Raw genomic sequence first — 16,128 nt, 5'->3', positions numbered from 1 at the left:
TGATTAAGAATGATAGAATAGGGGCAGCTAGGTGGCGCAGTGGACAGAGCACAGACCCTGGAGTCAGGAGTACCTTAGTTCAAATCCGGCCTCAGACACTTAATACTTACTACCTGTGTGACCCTGGGCAAGTCACTTAACCCCAACTGCGTCACTAAAAAAAAAAAAAGATAGACTAGGGGGCAACTAGATGGCACAGTGGATAGAACACTAGCCCTGTATTCAGGAAGACCTGAGTTCAAATAAGGCCTCAGACACTTGACACTTACTAGCTGTGTGACCCTGGGCAAGTCACTTAACCCCAACTGCCTCACCAAAAGAAAAAAAGAAAAAGGTCTAGTTGTCTTAATGAAAGAGCACAGTCATTAAGTCATCAGTGTGATATAGCAGCCAAAAAAGGTAATTTGATCTTGGATTTTATTAAGGAGCATAATATGCAGAAGTCAAGAAGTGATGATCTCACTGTAGCCTCAGACCTCATAGAGTCTCATATTCAGTTCTGGTTTAAGGACATTGGTAATTTAAAGTGTCCAAAGGAAGGCAACCAGGATCATTAAGGAGTCTTGAGATCATGTAACACAAGAAGCATTTGAAAGAACTGGTGTGTTTAGCCTGAAGAAAATATTCAAGAGATATAAGATCTGTCTTCAAGTATTTGAAGGGCTAGCATGTATAGGAGGAATGAGATTTATTCTAGTTGGCCACAGAAGACAGAACCAGAAGCTAAAGGTAGAAGATGCAAAGGGACCAGCTTAAGCTTGTTATGAAAAATTTCATATGCATTAGAGCTGTCCAAAACCAGAGTACACCGTTTCAAAATGTAGTAGGCTCCCCTCCTTGGAAGCCTTCAAAAAAGAGGTTGGACAACCACTTGTCACATGTTATAACAGGGGTTGGACTTTCCTACTTGGGACTGAATTAGATCTTTAACTCAAAATTTTTGATCCTATGAAATGTATCGGCTAAATTTCCTAATATATGAGAGAATAAAACAGAACATTTCTAAATTTAAATATGGAGCATTTAAAAGCTAAAACATGTAAAAACAGTACCATACCTTCCCCCAAATGTAAGACTGTTCTCTAAGTACCTGGGCAGAAGCAGATAGGGAGATCTAGGGAGGAAGTCAAACTTCAATATTTAAATATGTAAATTTGAGCTTTATACAATTGTTTATTGAAGAAAATTAGGCATGTAGTGTTCATCTTTTAATAGACACTCACTCTATTTCTGTGAATAGCATTTGTACCCGCAACTCTATTTGGAAACTTTAGAAACTTGAAAGCCCCTTTTTCTTTACTAGCAGGCATCTTTACTTTTATATATCCTGTCCTCCAAATTATTCCATTCCTAATCCTAATGTATTTCTAGTCAGTACATCACAATTACTGAGTACCTGTTATACCTTAGATCAAAGCTTCTTAAACTGTAGGTCCCTTAACTAGATGTGGGGATCAAGAAAATCTGGCAACAGTAAAAGATTATATATACCTCTTTTACATACCTATATACTAGGGGTGTGGTCAAGAGGGAGCTGGAAAAGGTTAAGAAGCCCTGCCTTAGGTGCTTTGAATGATACAGCAGAAATAAAGACAATAGAGGCAGCACAGCACACTGTTATGATAAAGAGCTATATTCAAAACCAGGTCCTGCCTTAGACACAGATTTACAATGTTACTAACCTTAGGCAAGTCATTAAACCTCTCTTTCCCCCAGGCAACTCTCTAAGACTCTAAGTTACAGAGAAGATGGCAACTTGTATTGATAGGAGTTTCTTCATCTGGGAATAATGAAATCAGTGGGGAGGGAGGGAAGGAAGGAAGGAGAAATTAAAGTCCAAGCTCTCAAGAGACTTGAGAAATTTGGGGAGTAAGGAGTAAAGTATGTGAAACAATTAACAATGTAAAGTATATTTAATTAAATGCTGAATTAAAAATTTAGGGTGTCTTTGGCTCTTAAATACTGAAATAAATTACCCAATCTTGGTAATCTTTCTGTTATAGAGGGTTTTTTTGTACTGTAATAATGTTTGGCTACGAAGTATCTTTTGAAAGAATCAAGGTATTGCCCATTGTCAACTTCTAGCTTAATGGACCTTAAGAACAAAGTATCTAAGAATCTCTAAATACTTTCAATTATCTTACTATCAAAGCATACCCAACACACACACACACACACACACACACACACTCTCTCTCTCTCTCTCTCTCAAAAACAAGCTATTGTGAAGCAAAGACTTAGTTCACCAATGAATTCCCCAGCTACCATCAAGCTTAAACTACTAATTCCAAACATGAAATTTCAAAACATTACTAAATATTGCTAAACTCCACTTTTAAAATAAGCATATATAACAGGTAACTTTACACACTCATTCCCACCAAAGAAGTTATTTAAACTCCATATTTATGTAAAATACTAATAAAGATATTTATTCAGTCATTTATTCAGTTAGGTCCAACTCTATGTGACTCCAATTTGGAGTTTCTTGGCAAAGACACTGGGGTAGTTTGCCATTTCCTTCTCCAGCTCATTTTATAAATAAGGAAATGATTGGAAACATGGTTAAGTGAAGTGACACCATGCTGTGCCAGTGTCTTCCATGTAATGCAATAAATTTTAAAGTTCTTAAGAGACCTTGAGAGTGTCCTTACATCGCTTTTTCTGACCACCATGTGAGCGCCTGCCCTATGTAAGTTCTTCATAAAATATAAGGTGGTTTGCACTAGTAATTGGAGGATCAGGAAATGGCTGCCTGGGAGAGTAAGAAATCATTCCAGATAAGCAGGATGGTACTCCACTCTAAATTCTGAAGGTAGTTCATGGGAAGCCAAACATGAATATAATTCAGAAGATCATATGTGGCCAAGAGGTCTTTGGGTGGTACGATGCAAGCTGTGAGAGTTTAAGAATTATCAATGGGGCAATTCTAGGGATAAGAAAAAGAAGAGTAAGGGAGGCTAATTAGGAGTCTAGTCCAGAGTGAGGTAGTGAGGTTCTAGAAGGATGGTGGTAGGGGGAATAAAGAGGAATTCTTAGACATGAGGGAGATTTGGAGGGGGAAAAAATCAATGGGACTTAATTACTAACTTTGTTATGGGCAACTGAGGGACAGGAGAGGAATTATGTCAAGGATAACACCAAATGCTTTACAGGGGTACTATTATAAGAGAAAGGGAAATTGGAAGCAAAACCAGCTGAAAATTGGGGGGAGATAAAATAGGGTTTTTTTCCCTTGAGAAAGATGATGGGGGTAATTGAAGTTTCTCAATTAATCCTAATTTTTAAAAATAACTCTAATTTTTTTAAACTTTTATTTTTTTATTTTTAATTTATGGCATAAAATAAGCATTTCCATAACAATATAATAAAAATATGATTGTACGTGAAACTGCACATCTATTATGAACAGCTTGCTTTTCCTTTTAAATATAAAATTATCATATAAACTTTTTTCCTTTTTTTTCTTTCCCTTGCCCCTGCCCTAGGGATGGCTATTAGTCACAAATATGTCTGTATACACACACACACACACACACACATATATATATATACATATATATGTAAAATCATTCATGCATTCTTCTACTTATCAGTTCTTTCTATAGATTCAAATAGCATCTTCCTTTATATGTTTTTTGTAATTAATTTAGGTATTGTGACAATTGGAGTGACGCCCCCTGCTGGAGAGATACTGTAGGAAAGCTCCACCATGAGGAGGAGTCTGAGGGCAAGCCGTGTGGCTTGGAACCGTTTTCCAGTTAAGACAGGAGGCTTGTGGGACGAAGAAGGAGCGAGGCTCTCTCTTTCAGGAGGGCCAAGGACCTCGTGGGGAGTGGGGCTGGAGATGCTGACTCCCTGAGATAGATAGATGTAGGCACCTTGGCCTCTTTCTCTCTCTTCACCAAATTCTTATGCTCCTTAATAAATGCTTAAAAGTCTAAGCTAAAGCTTCTGATTGGCAACCACTCATTAGATTTTTAGACAGTATAGCTAGAATTTTAGACACTTCACAGCAACCAACCATTCAGATAGCAACTTTACAGTATTTATAATAGTCAAAATGACTTAGTCACTCAAAGTTGTACTTAAAACAATATTGCTGTTACTGTATACAACATTTTCCTGGTTCTGCTCATTTCACTCTTATTTCATGCAAGTCTATCAACATTTTTCTAAGATCACCAAACTCATCATTTCTTAGAGCACAGTAGTATTCCATCACAATTAGATACCACAACTTGTTCAGCCATTTCCCAATTGACAGGAATCCCCAAAATTCCCAGTTCTTTGCCATTACAAAGAGAGATGTTATAAATATTTTAGAACATATAGGTTCTTTTCTTTTTTCTCTAATCATCTTTGGAAACAGAGTTGGTATTGATGGGTCAAAGGGTATAGGCAGTTTAATAACTCTTTGGCCGTAATTCCAGATTGCTCTCCAAAATGGCTAGATTAAGTTCACAATTCCACCAATGAATTAGTATCCCAATTTTTCCACATCCCCAACATTTGTCACTTTCCCTTTCAATCATTTTAGCCAATCTGACAGGTGTGAGATATGTTTTAATTTGCATTTCTCTAATCAATAATGATTTAGAGCATTTTTTCATATGACTATAAATTGTTTTTATTTCTTTATCAGAAAACTGCTGGTTCATATCCTTTCATTTGTCAATTGGGAAATGACTCGTTCTTATGAATTTTACAAAGTTTTTTAATATATTTAAAATATGAGACATTAATCTAAGAAATAAATGAAAATTTCCCCCAATTTTCTGCTTTCCTTCTGATCTTGGCTACATTTGTTTTATTTGTACAAACCTTTTTATTTTAATGCAATAAAAATTAGTCACTTTATACTTCACCTTGCTCTATCTCTTGTTTATTCATAAATTGTTCACCTAGCCATGTCTGATAAGCGATACATTCCCTGTTCTTCAAATTTTCTTGTAATACCTCTTTATAACTAGGTTGTGAATCCATTTTGACCTTATCTTGGTAAATGGTGTAAGATATTGGTCTATGGTCAATTTCTGCCATACTGCTTTCCACATCCTTAATTTTTAAATGTAATTTCTTATACATTTATAGATATAACTTTTTTAAAATGTAACTGAATTTATTAATGTAACTTCCCAATTAACTCAATCTCTTTTAGAGCAGATATTTCTAAAACACCTAAGTCTTCTCCATTAACCCACATGGTTTAGTTGTTACCAAACATCATTTCTGTTTTCATCTTCTATGTCAAGTGTCCAACTTTACAAAAAAACTAATTTACAAAAGAACTAACTTTGTATGAGGAAAGCTAGTTAGATAGCCTAGTCGATAAAGTGCTGAATTTGGAATCAGAGAGACTTAAGTCACTTAATGTCTTAAATAAAATAGGGATAATAAAAGCACCCATCTCACAAAGTTGTTTGCAAACCTTACAGCATAATGTTAGTTGCTATTATTATTACATTTCCTTTCCAAAGAAGGAAGGGATCACCTCTCAAGAAAGGAGTAAATTCTAATAATAAAATTCCTGAATAGAGTTGTACCAACTAGAATTGTGAAGAAAAGGGAAGGAAAAGAGATGGCAGTGACAATCAGCTTAGAGATCTACTGAAACAATGGAAGGATTTAAGACATAGATGCTGAGACCTACTATAGACTAAGGACCAATGTTCTACCCTCACTATTCCATTTTTACACTATGCTTCTTAAAATTCAGTGTGGCATATCATTCTGATAGTTACCAAAAAAACTATATCCCACAATATTTCTGATCTTTAATTTCCAAACTTATTTTAATTACCAAAAAAAAAAAAATCAGTCACTAATTATAACAAGAAACCTTTGACAATTAAAACAAATCTTCTAATCCTTTCCAATTGTTTCATTTCTCATCTTCATATTTATGTTCAAGGATCACATAATCTTGAAGATTTAGATTTCATCTAGTTCAATCCATAGATGACTAAGAATCCCTTCAAAGAAATGCTCAACAAGTAGTTATCTAGGCTCTGCTTGAAGACTTTCAAAGAGAGGAAATCCACTACCACATTCCACTTTGGGAAAGTTTTCATTTTTAGTAATCAATCTACCTCTGTATACTTTCCCCATCATTCCTCATTACCCTCTGGGACCATAAATCTAAACCCTTTTCCAAAGGACAGTCTTCTAAACGCTTGATAACTATCAGCCCCTTTTCCCAAGTGTTCTATTCTCCAAACTAACCTTCATTACTTCTTATTCTCTAATTGTAATGATCCCTCGGCTTTCTGAGTATCTAGAATTTAATGTAGTACTCCAGATGTGACTTGACCAGGAAAGAGTATTGTGGAAGTACTACCCCCTTCATGTTCATCTCTCATTGCAACCTACTATACCTTTAGCTTTTCTAGCTGTGTTCACTGTTGACTCCTATTGAGCATGCAATCCATTCAACACCCAGGACATTTTAAATGGAAATGTGAAAAATTTCACCATTCCATCATCATTACTACAAACACTGTCAGTGTATTGTAGGCTACTAAAATGTAATACTCCCCAATCCAAAGAATTCTGAAACAATGCCTAGGAAAACATCATCCTCTCAAATAGAATTGACATAAAATAATGTTGGTCAGCTGCCAAAGTAACCTGGCTTCAGTGGCAGCATGCTGCAATAAGTACTGGACCTGGCTCAAAATTTAAGAAGTCCTGAATTCACATCTCAGCTCCAACACCTAATGGCTGTGTGAACCTGGGCAGGTCACTTCATTTTCTGGGCCTCACTTTCCTTCATCTATAAAATGTTAATGATACTTGCTCTACCAACCTTTTCCAAGTTGTGAAGAAATCAAAGACAAAAAGTTTCATGTAAATGTGAGATATTATACTAACACTCTGTTGGTGGCACTGTAAATTATTCCAACCTTTCTGGAAGAAAATTTTAAATTATATAAGAAAAATCACTAACCTAGTCACACTGTCTTTGAACCAATGATCCCACTAACTCAAGAAAGCCAAAGTCTGTCACAAAGATCTCACATCTATCAAAATATTCACAGAAGAACTTTTTGTGGTAGCAAAAAAACAGGAAACAAAATAAGTGCCCAACAACTGGAGAATGGATGAATAAATTTTGGCATATGTAACATATTATCATTATGCAACAAGAAATAGCAAATTTAAGGAATTCAGAGAAACATGGAAAAACTTATATGGACTGATGAAATAAAAACAAAACCAGAAGGATACATGACAACAACAACATTTTAAAAGGCAGCTAAATGAAGATTAATCTTAGTGAAGGAAAACAAGATAAAAAACTATGCCCTCCTTTCTAAGGGAAAGGAGAGTCTTGAGTGCAGAATATTGAATTGTCAGACCCAGGAAGTTTTTGCTTCAGTCTTGCTGTTGCAAAAAAAGGATTTCTATGGGGCATAGGATAAATCAAGAAATTATTGGGGTATAAAAACAAAAAGGTATTAATAAAACTTTAAATGGGAACTATTATTGTCATCATCAAAGGTATATGAATTGTGGAGGAGTATGATCTATCACTCAAACCCTTAACCAGAGTTACACCACTTCCTAAATAAGTGAATTAAATTCAGATATGATCTACTCAAATGTATTGTATTATAATATGAGATCATGTTACTTAGGGTGACTGACAACCTGGGATCTATTTGTTCAGTAATACCACTTCCCAAAATCCAATCAAGAAGGATACCACTTAGGACTTCAGAATGGGTTGTCTGGAATACAACTGCTGCAATCAAAGTTCTATCTTATTAAGTTACATTGTACCACATTGAAGTAAATTTGTTGTGGTCATCAACAATGAATCAGGATAGTCAAATAACTTGTCAATGTTTGTTTAGTACTAGTGGTCCACTGGAGACGGTGTACCAATTCTCAAAACAATTGTTTAGAGATAGAGTGGATAAGAAACACTTATCAAACTCTTAGTTTAACAGGACTATGCCTTAACATCTAACTCCTTCCCTTTTTTCTGATACTATGCTCACTAAACAGTCTTTGGATTATTTTGCAATTTGGTCTTCTGAATGGACTTTGACCTTCCCAGCAGGAGTCTTCTGTACAGATGACCAATACAAGTTCCTTTGCCATTATAAATTAATAAATTGGCTTTCTGAGCAGACATCATAAGGGTAGAGTAACAATACCAGTTCTTTCCAAATATATCTCCCAGCATAAATTAATAAAATGAGCATTGTTTTAGTTTCTCATGAATTTGTTTAGTTTAACTAAATTAGAAAGGTATTGTAACATAATGGATTAAGAGTAAGTATACAAGGGGGCAGCTAGGTGGAACAGTGGATTTAAGTATACATAGTGGACTTGGGAGTAAGAAAGATCTGGATTCACACAACTACCCAAGACCCTGAGAGTAAATTGTTTTAACTATCCTGAGCTTTAGTTTCCTTATCTTCAATGAGTTATGATAATAGCACCTACCCGTATAGATCAAAGGGAATACTGTATGTAAAGGAAAAATGCTATATGTCAGTTACTATGACTTCCCAAAATCTGATCATTCAGACTGAAGTATTGTAAACAGCTAAGAAATAAACTCTTAGCCTGCATGACGCCAAAAGCTTGCTACCCCTAAGAAAGTCCCAATTGAGCAGCCCAGGCACTCTCCCAAACTCATTCTACAAAGTTCTGAACTTAATGTCCCAGTGCCCCACCCCACCAAGAAAGGAATGCATATTACCAACTCATCTTCTCTGAAATATCAAATATGAATTCATAATTGCTTCATTGAAAGTTATGTTTTCACTACATCACTCACCTTGTTAAATATATTTTTCACAACCCTTATAATCTTTACTAGCTTTTAAGAAAATGACCTCAAGATACTTCACTATCCAATAAAATTCTACTCAATTTCTACTTTTTCCTTACATTTTAAAAATGTATCTTTTCACAAGTCAAAACAAATCATGTTCACGTTAGACCCTACATCATTTATAGGAATTATCCATACTGATGAGTTGTGCATAGAATCTAAAAACCACTTTTATTTCATTATATATTTGTTGCTAAAGATGTTTTGTTTCTGACACCAACAACAGATCAGGGTCTCTAAACTTATTTTGTTTAAGTAGTATTTAAATTTGTATTCCCTGAACATGCCAATTCATTTCCATGAAAGGTATCCTGAAGTACTAAGATAGTAAGAGAAAGTTGGTCTGAGACTAGTCTTTATTGCTATGGTTCCAAGTCAATCACGAATTGACTATACCCATATCAACAAATAAAATGTTTTGTGTTACAGCTATGCTAATTTTTTAAATGGCCCCACTACCTTCTGATTCACCCAGTGTTTATAACTTTAGAGTCATTTCTGACTCTTCCCTGTTACTCACCCCATACACCCAATCCTGTTCTTTCAAGTCTCAAAGCATCTGGCTTCTCTAAAGCAATCATCCCAGTAGAGGCCCTTATCTCTTCTCTAACAGCTTTCTTCCTGCTCTTCCTCCCTCCAGTCTGTTTTCCCCAACCCATTTAGGATCTGGTAAATCTTCCTAATGTAACTTCAGTATTATGTCACTCCCACTTAAAAACCTCTAGTCACTTATTGCTACCTAGGCAAGCTACTTAAACTCTCCATGTCTTCAGTTTGCTCATGGGTAAAATGACGGGATTAGACCAGATGACCTCCAAGGTCCCTTTCGGGTCTGTATCTATGACCTTAAATAAAATTTGGATTCAGAATTTTAGAATTCAAAGCCCTCCACAGTCTGGCTTCAACGTAGCTTGTCTCTTGCCATCATTTATTCTCCATTCTGATTCTGTTGTCCAGTCAAACCAGACAACTGTTCTCATACTGCCCTTTCCCATCTCCATGAATTTGTTCACACTGTTAGTCCTTTATTCCCAAAAGGCTCCTCCTGCCCCCCCAGGATGCTTAAGTTCTCTCTTCAACTTAGCTTCATGAAGCCATCCCTGATACCTCTCCAGCTGAAAGTGATTGTTCCCTCCTCCAATTTCTCTGTCCCATTATTCTAAATTCTATCATATTTGGTTTATATACATTTAGTACACTCTCCCATCCTATTAGAATGTTCTCCTTGAGCACACAAAAGATGATTTTTGATTTATACTCCCAATACCTAAGACAGTGCTTTGCATAGTAGGAAGCTAATAAATATTTAACTGGACTTGTACTATCAACTAGTGTCTGGTTTGGTTTTTTAAGTTGCTGATATTGGAACCAATAGCCTTTTCCAATTTTACCAGATGAAAAGGCTTTTAGATTGTGTATTGGGTACTACAGCACAGGCCTTGGAGCCAGAAATATTTGAGTTCAAATCCTGCCTTACCAGATGTGTGATCCTAGGCAAGTCATTTTACATCTCTCAGCTACAGTTTTCTCTTTTGTAAAAACAAGGAAACTGATGACAGCTATTCAGAGAGTGAATGATACTATTGATTGAGATAGTATGTGTAAAGTCATTCTTTGCACACTTCCTTCAAGACTCCACTCAAATCCGCCTCCTACTGCCACCAGTACCTTCCAAGATTACTTTCCATTTACACTGTATATATGATTTCATGTATACTTGTTTGCATGTTGTCTCCCCATTAGGATGTGATTTCCTTGAGGACAGGGATCATACTTTCTGCCTTTCTTTGTATCCCCAGAGCTTACCACAGTACCAAGTGGGAATTCTTAATATATGCTTGTTGAGTTGACTGTTAAGTGGAATTTTTCTAATAATATAACAATAATGGGTCTTCAATCTATATTTTCACTCTAATTGCAGTTTTAAAACATTAGAATTGTCAGAACACTGAACTATTTATATATTTAGAATTGGTACCTCTGGTCCCAAAATATCCAAATGACCGTCAGCAAATTTGTGACCAAAATTATTTAGGGATTCCGCCCCCCCAGAAAAAAAAATCTGTAAGGAAGTCATTTAAAATGTTTGATTACACAAAATTAAACATTATTCTTTTATTTAATAGTCTACCTCAACACTTCCAGAGAGTAATCTGTTGCCCCCCCCTTGCCATGATCATCATGCATCAGAATATGGTTTGAAACCCCTGCTTTAAATTTAACCTGTGTTGGGGCAGCTAGGTGGCACAGTGGATAAAGCACCATCCCGGGATTCAGGAGGACCTGAGTTCAAATTTGGCCTCAAACACTTGACACTTACTAGACATGTGACCCTGGGCAAGTCACTTAACCCTCATTGCTCCCCCTCCAAAAAAACAAACAAACAAACAAAAACAAATTTAACCTGTGTTCCTGGACAGAGAAATTTATTTCAAGAATATATTATTGTCTTCAGATACATTCCTTAAAAACATTTTCACATTACATCCCAAAGCACATCACCACACACAGATGGGAAGCGTCTTTGATAACTATATATCTAGAAATCACAGTATAGGAGTAATGAATAGAAAACTAGAATACATCAAAATAAATACTTTAGGGGCAGCTAGGTGGCTCAGTGGATAGAGCACCCGCCCTGAGTCAGGAGTACCTGAGTTCAAATCCGGCCTCAGACACTTAACACTTACTAGCTGTGTGACCCTGGGCAAGTCACTTAACCCCAATTGCCTCACTAAAAATAAATAAATAAATAATACTTTACTTGCTAATAAATTAACAATAAAAATGGTTAAGGCTACCTATCTGTTCCAGCCTTAGCACAATTCCTGGAACATAGCATGTGCTTAATGCTTGTTGACTTAACTAGAACAATCTAGACAGATCTTTTTCCCTACACACAAAAACAAGGATTTGGATTTGCTTTCCTAACTTATAGGGAAGAAGGAAGAAAATCGAAATGGCAAAGAATGGCAGTATGGTATAATGCAAAGGGTATTCAATTTGCAGTCAGAAGACCTAGGTTCTAAATCTGACTCAGCCACTTACTACTTTGACCTTAAACAAGTGAAACTCAGCCTCGATTTCCTCATTCGTAAAATAAGAATGTTACAGTAGGTGATCTTTAAGGACATAGCTAAATGTTGGTATCTTAAGGGTGTACTGAAGTATTAAACCATTTAATGTGACTAGAGGTTTTTTTAAGATATACACAAAAAATAGTAAAGACAATCTTTAAAATACAGTTAAGTAAACTTGAGTCAAAAATAGGGTAATTAAAATCTTTATTTCATTTAATTCGTTAACAGACTGTTCAACACACAAGGTTTCATTCCAGTTACTCAAAGGAAGTTTTTGGCTTAACTATATAAGGCTCTATTCATTCAATTATTTATACACAGAATGATTTTCACTCCCAATCATTTCTGAATCACTAAAGGGTATTTTTCATGGCAAACAAATTCAATCAACACAAGAATGCTACTACGATCTAAAGCCACATTAACCCTGGCATATTCTGGTCAAAGAGCTCACACAAATTTGCCAACATCATTACCTTCAACTCCTGGGCATATATAAGAAGTCCTTCGCACCTGCCTTCATTCTCAAATGAGACTGTGAAGTAGGACAACGGCTTGAAATTTGTAAACGGATTAAAAGTTGCTTTCAAATACTGAGAGATCCCTAGGTGTTTATCGAGTTTTTCAAAAGCTTCCGTCACCCTGTCCTTTTGCAAAAATCTGCCCCAAGGGGTAAATTTTCAGAAACAAAATGAAGTGAACTTCAACCGCAAGCACTTAATGAGAACAAAAGAGAGAAAAAGAAAAACAACTCAACTCTTCCCTCAAACTAAGCATAAGGAATAAACCAGCTTCCTGAAGCCTAGAAAGAACATGGGGGAGAAACCTAAAAACGGCCCAAAATCTTTCCAGTCAGAGGGAGAGGAAAGACTATCCCAATGCTGGAAAATAATTCCGAAACGGTGTTTAAAGTTGTGTCTTCTGGGGAATGACTGATTTAGGGGGACTCGGAGTTCAAGATTTCCCTCGTGCACGCTGTCCCACGCTAAGTGCGGTCAGAGCTGCATGGTCTATAAGCTCGGAAGGGGGGAGGGGAGGGGGACGGGGTAGGGACGGCTGTTGGGGAAGGGGAGGAGGGGCGGTCTTTCCCCTAAATAGAGGCCAGCGCAGCCGACCCACAAACCCCCAGCCCCCGCCCGCAGTCGGGGGCACAAGTTGTGCCGCCCCCTCCCACATGCCCGAGCTCTTTTCGTCAGACACAGTCTCTCCTTTGTCTGAGTGCAAGGTCCCACCAAGTTGTGTCTGTCCCGTCACGCCCGGAGTTCTCCTGACGCCCGGCACACAAAGGATACTTGGGGCGGCCGGGACGGGGCCCCGAGCCCCGAACCCGAAGGATCAGGCGGAAAAGGAAAAAGGAAAGCGGGTGGTGGGAGGCGGGAACAAAACAAAACACCCGGACCACAGCGACCCAGCGCTCTCCGGGCCGTTCCTCCCCACCCTGGTCCCTCAATCCCTGCGTCTATGGCCGCCCTAAGTGAGGGCCGCCGACCCCCGTCCCCCCAGCTTCGGGCTCCCTTCCCCCCGGTCATACAAAGAAGGCGCCGGGTGAACCCCGCTCCGGGGCGATACCCGGAGACAGGCAACATCGCCCCCGCCGCCGCCCGTAACTCCACGGGCTTCTGAGCCCGTCCCGCTAGCCGGGGCTAACCCGGTGGCTTTACCTTCTTTCCCTCTCCCCAGCCCGCGCCGCTCCCCGCGCGCTGCTCCCGCGCGCCGCCGCTGCCGGTCCTCCGCCTGCTTTCTCTGTCCCTGTGGGTGTCGGATGCTACCGGACCGAGCGCCAAACCTGACAGCCCAATCGCCATCGCTCTCATTGGCCCCCCCACTACAATCAAGCGCCGCCCCGATTGGAGGGACGAGAGGCAGGCTTTCACCCAATCAGAGGACCCGCCGAGCTCCCAGGCGCCGGGAAGACCCACAGCCCCACGCATATACTTATCTCCGGACTGTACACATACATACACATATTCTCATGTACACGCACACACACATACACACACACACTCCCTGAGACGCTGGGGGTTTTTACGTGCGAAACTACCGCCGCCGTCCCTTTGTTCTCTCGTTTTACACGCAGGGTACGGATCGGGAAGGCGGGTGGGCCGCTGGGCGAACACGGCTGGGGGAGGATGGGAGGAGGGCCCGGCTGAACAAGCCAGGCCGGGAGAGGGGCGGGGAGGAAAGAGGAAGGACTGAGATGCTGCTCTAATCTTGGCGGGAATAGCCACCTCCGGGCCCCGGAGGGGCCGGGGAGGGGAGGGGAGGAGGGGCGTCGGAGGGAGGTAGTTCAAGGGGCCTTGGCGGCCAAGTTTGAATCAGTTCGAAACTCAAGGCGTGGTAACGGTTTTAACGGCCGCGCTCTTTCTCCTCTCTCTCCCGAGTGGCGGGTTGGACTAGGCGGGGCCCCGGGCGGGCGGGGGCGAGCCGTCCCCGGGAGACCCCGGAGGTGGGGGCGAGCCTCCGCGTCCAGCGGCCTCCCGAGCCCGCCGCGGCCGCCGCGTCGCCTCCGACCGTGTCCGGGCGGCGGCTGCACTTGATGGCCGCTAGGGGCGGCGCGGCGCGCGCGGGGTGCGGCGCCTGGGGCTCTGCCGCTGATTTGCATGCGAGGCGCGCGGCGTTCCCCGCCCGCCCTGGCGGGATCTGGCCCGGCTAATCAGCGCGCTCGCTCGGGGCGGGGGCGCGCGGCCGTTGGGGGCCCGGGAGGCGCTCGGGGGCCCTAAGCTCCAAAGCCGCAAGCTTTTTAGGTGGGTCCGCCGGGGCCTCGGTCCGCTGCAGAGCCAGCCCCGGCTGCGGGGCTGTACTTAAGAAGAAGTGAAAGGCAGCTGTCGGTAGTTGCATTTCAGATCTCAGGGGTTTTTTTAAGCCTTGGCTGCGTTCGTTCGGGGCTTGCGAGCCCGAGTGCACGTGTCGGCTCCTGAGTCACTCGGATGCAGCCCCACATGTGCCGGGCAGACCTCCCGCTAACCTCCCGTTGGCAGGAATGTCAGGGTGCCTCTAACGCGGTGAATTTTAAAAAGCATAGTGACCTTAAGAAAACCCAGCTCCACACAGGAACAGAAACTGCACTTTTTTGGCTTGGGGTTTTTTTAACCCAGGCATTAAACTCTCCCTGAGGTAGTTTGAATTCAGGAATACCTGAGTTCAAATCCGGCCTCAGACACTTGACACTTGACACTTACTAGCTGTGTGACCCTGGGCAAGTCACTTAACCCCCATTGCCACGCCAAAAAAAAACAAAAATCCAACACCCCCCCCCAAAAAAAAAACAGTAAAGGAAAACAATATGTGAGACATAGTCTGGTGTGAAGAAGGTATAGCAAAATTGCTGATGTAATTAGATTAAAATATATTATGTAAATAATAATAATATTAATAACAACAGCTGTATCAGCTCCCATGGGTTCAATTCCCATTTTTATTTTGGTTACTCTCAGGTCTTCCTTTCCTGCCTCAATATCTCTGCTGATATCCAATCTCCCATCTCCAACTGCCTTTCAGATATTTTAAACTGAATATCCAGTAGACATCATAAACTCAATATGTCCAAAACAGAAATCATTGTCTTTCTTCCTAAATCCTCTTGCCCCTCCTCCCATTCCTATTACTGTGGAAGACATCATCCTTCTAGTGCCTCAGGCTCCCCTACTTCTTCTCAAACACTAATATCTGGAAAATAATAATTTTCTCTGTCTCCATGCCTCCCTGCACCCATTCAGATTTACAGTCTGATTTTCTGATCAGACAACTAGAATGTGTTTCTCATGCTCAGGGTTCCCTTGGAGAAGTAGCATGTGTTGGATATTCCTGATCTTATGTGTTTTGAACTGCAAAAGCTGAGATCAAGGTGGTGAGGATTGCCAGGGGAATATGCCAGTGATGGAAAAGGCATGTCCTTAGCTCTGCTTCAAAGTGTTCTTCTGATGCATCATTCGAAAAACTGCTCCCTTTCTCTAGGTGAGGATCTGTATGAAAGGCTCTTAATTTATTAACTATATGTCCTTAAGTGAGTTCCCTTAAGGATCAGGCATTGGCCTTAGAACATATAGTTCTCCCCCGCAACCAACACCTCCTCCTTAAATACCTGACCCATCCTGCTCTGTTTAGAGGCAGAGAAGCAACAAAGTAACACAATACATAGAATGATGGACTTGGCATGAGGAAGACCTGAGTTCATATTCTGCCACATACTTCTCAAAT

General features: G+C 40.2%; 1 protein-coding gene across 1 annotated transcript in view; it reads right to left on the bottom strand.

Annotated features, from left to right (window-relative positions):
• The window catches only part of EZH2 (enhancer of zeste 2 polycomb repressive complex 2 subunit), a 107,811-nt gene extending 94,167 nt beyond the window's left edge, over window positions 1-13,644 (bottom strand). Inside the window, exon 1 of the mRNA XM_043968441.1 lies at window positions 13,593-13,644. The gene's annotated coding sequence lies outside the window, so the exon portion shown is untranslated. The remainder of the gene's footprint in view (window positions 1-13,592) is intronic.
• Window positions 13,645-16,128: the final 2,484 nt, after the last annotated feature.

This window comes from Dromiciops gliroides, chromosome 5 (genome assembly GCF_019393635.1).
Source record: "Dromiciops gliroides isolate mDroGli1 chromosome 5, mDroGli1.pri, whole genome shotgun sequence".
NCBI lineage: Eukaryota > Metazoa > Chordata > Mammalia > Microbiotheria > Microbiotheriidae > Dromiciops > Dromiciops gliroides.
The sequence above is the reverse complement of the archived record's forward strand: the minus strand, read 5'-3'. Positions and strand labels throughout refer to the sequence as shown.